Genomic DNA, 3,316 nt, shown 5'->3' on the forward strand with positions numbered 1-3,316 from the left:
TCTGTTGCAAACCTTGACGTTGCTGTTGAGGGTTAAGATATGGCAACGTTCAATGAACGTTGCCGTAAAGGTTTATGACAATGTTCTTTGAACGTTGCGAATAAGAGATACGGCAATTTAATGAATATTGCCGTATCTCTTATTCGCAACGTTCAATAAACGTTGTCGTAGGTCATTTACAAATTATTATTTTATTTTTTTATTTTTCCTATTTGTATAGCTATTTACCAAATCAACGACAAAATAAAAAATAAAATAAAATTGGCTTGCATAAAATTGATATAATTTTATTAATCCATACCAAATAGACAAAACACATCATTATAATAAATTGAAGAAAAGTTTTTATTAGCATATTGCCTATCAAATAAACATCTTACATTCCTCTCAAACAAAAGAAAAGTAACTAGTGCAAGGTCTTCCTTAGGCTGCAAACAAAAGAAAAGTAACTAGTGCAAGGTCTTCCTTAGGCTGCAACCCAAAAAAACCTAAATCTACACTAACAAGATTAAAGGCTTCCTTGACATTTAGAGTTTCTCCTGTGGGTCCAACAGCCTTAGAATTAGGCCACCCTATCAACATACCAACAATGTAGGACAACGAAACAAGATCACCCAGAACAAGACTCTGTTCCATTCTCAAAAATTCCAGCATTCAAGAACCTGTCATATTCAATCATAATGCCAATAATAAGAATTTCACAATTCAATTTAATAGCTGCAAAATCCTGTGCAATGTCTGCAAATAAATTCAAACAGACAATATTTTCTTATTAACATAAAAGAAAAACTAAATTTTCAGTTTTCTTATCAAAAAGTAATGGACGCATCCATTCGTAAATATTGAATTGGTTTCAATCAAGATGGCCTCAACTTCTTAAGTACTTTGCAACTATTAAATATCATTACAAAGACAAGGCATCCACTTTCTGTTTCACCAAATTCAAAAAATGGTTTATGTGAATTTAATTGAGTAAATAAATACAAATTTATTGGCAATGGAGAAAACCATTAAATCAACTTCAAATTCACAAAATAACTCAAGCACCAATAAAATAATAATAATAATAAATAAATCAATCAATCAATAAAGCCAAAGCATTAATGGAAGAAATAATTACCTGAAAATGGGGTGGCAGAAAAAGCTCGAACTGCTTGAGGCTTTTGAAATTGGCGAGACAAACCGATATTTGCAGAAAATAGTACACTTTGAGTGAGTTTCATTTCACCTATTAATTAATCATCAAACAATATATTGCATTAAAGAATTCGTTTTTTCTAATTCTAAATATATAAAAACAGTAAACAAAAATGAACTTTTTGTTTATTGTAAACAAATTTACACATAAACAAATTAACATATACTGTAAACAAGAATACCAGATTGAATCCATGCCACTACCATTGCCACCTCCAACGAGCCATCGTAACATCCTAAAATCCATCGTCTCATCCACCTATCCCACACCACAATCACCAATTTAACCCTTGCCTCCAATTTTTGTATTCATCGAAACTGATATTTTGGTATTCAATTTTAGCTTCTTCTTCACTGAGCCAAAATTTGTAGTTAAGGGTATATTCATCATGTTTGCCCCTGTATAAAGATAAGAAAAGAATATTCTAGGCCAATGATTTGCTATGTTCGAATTAGCGATCGCCATTTGCCAATAATGGAGTTTCACACTTTTCACATTCGTAGAGAAAACCATTCATTAACCCGTTAGTTTACAGTGTCCATAGAACCCCACAAAATGACGGATCTAGAGTAGCTAGACAAGCAACAACCATATCTAAAATTGAAGCTGGAAGTTTCAATGGCTGCGGGAAATTAAACACCAAATGTTAATTTTAATTTTTTTTTTGTTAAATGGGTTTTGAATCTTGTGAATATTAAGGTACTAGTAGCAGAAGATTTTGCAACAATTTGTCATGGGTTTGGTGGTATTTGGTGGGAGAGGATGGCGTAAAGTGGGGAGGGGGTTTTGGGCTGTAATGAGGAAGAAGAAGTTGGGAGGTGTCAGGTTGCAGCAATTTTCTTTTTTTATTTTTTTAATGTTTTTTAATTGTTTAATGTAGTAAATAGAAAGTTACCATTTTACCCTTTTAAAATTGATTAAAATGTGGTCAAAGTTTATTTTTATAGTCAACTAACAACATTTTAGACGGAAACCATTCAAAAGGGCTTCAGATGCAACGTTTGGAAAGGTTTGGGGTGACGACTGCAACAAATGAAAGGTTAGGGGAAAGTCTGCTACTGTTTAAAAGGTTTGGAGCTTCTGCTGCAATTATCCCTTCCATTTATGAAAAATTAAAAACGAAGGCCGTAGTTGGTTTGCTGTTTTTAGCCCATTTTCCTTTTTCAGTTTTCAAAAACGCGGAAAACATGCTTGCTCTGTCGTTTTTGAAAACGCAGTTTCGAAAACGAGTTAAAATTTATAACTGAAAACGCAAAATGACTTTTTACCATTTTTACCGTTTTTAGTTATAAATGTCGAAAACGCTCAAAATGCGAAAAACGAGTTGTTTTTGGGGAAAACTAAAAATCGTTTTGGAAATAAAAATAGAAAATGGAAATGGAAATCAACCGCACCCTAAACTTTGCTAATAATATACGAATTACTACGCCCAATGTTTGAACTTAAAATTATGCAACACTTCAAAAATTAATTGATCATGAAAAAGTGAAAATTCATGGTAGAAGAAAGAGCCGAAACAAAGATCTTTTCACTGCAACAAATAAAAGGGCATATGTTTACTGTGTGCATATAAGGCATGCCGTAAAAATAGACTATTTACGACATGCCTTGAATGTTTACCGTAATAATATTATTATTTAAAGTATTTACGATATGCATTTTGGGCACACCGGAAAAGTTGACTATTTATGACGTAAATCTCAAGCATGCCATAGAAGTATATAGAAAAATATTTGTAATTTTTTTTTTTTTTGAAAAAATATGCTAATTATGGCATACATTAAACTTTTGTTTGATCCTCATTTTTTCCAAAATGTATTTTTTCTCTATTTTCTTTTCAACCACATAGTCTTCAATAATATAATATTACATACAAATTCAAAAACTTTTTATTATTTTTTAACCACAGATTCTCTACAGTCTACTATTCCAAAATGCATTCTTAATGAAAAATGAGATCCAAACAGGTATTCAATGAGTATCATAAAAAAAAATTATGACATGCTTATTGCACGCAGTAAAAATGTAAGATAAAAAAGGCGAGATTTTTTATAGCATTCGTACTAGTACACTATAAAAAATGCATATTTTCCTTTTCTTTTCCATTTTTCTTTCCCT

The 3,316-nt window shown here is 31.4% G+C and overlaps 1 long non-coding RNA gene across 1 annotated transcript; it reads right to left on the reverse strand.

Moving 5' to 3' along the window:
• Positions 1 to 375: 375 nt before the first annotated feature.
• Positions 376 to 1,968, reverse strand: LOC111371867. Its single transcript, XR_002698662.1, has 3 exons — positions 1,380 to 1,968; positions 1,121 to 1,228; positions 376 to 662 (listed from the first exon to the last, which is right to left on the reverse strand). It is a non-coding gene; the product is annotated as an uncharacterized LOC111371867 (long non-coding RNA).
• Positions 1,969 to 3,316: the final 1,348 nt, after the last annotated feature.

The sequence above is a fragment of the Olea europaea genome, chromosome 23 (assembly GCF_002742605.1).
Source record: "Olea europaea var. sylvestris chromosome 23, O_europaea_v1, whole genome shotgun sequence".
NCBI classification, from domain to species: domain Eukaryota; kingdom Viridiplantae; phylum Streptophyta; class Magnoliopsida; order Lamiales; family Oleaceae; genus Olea; species Olea europaea.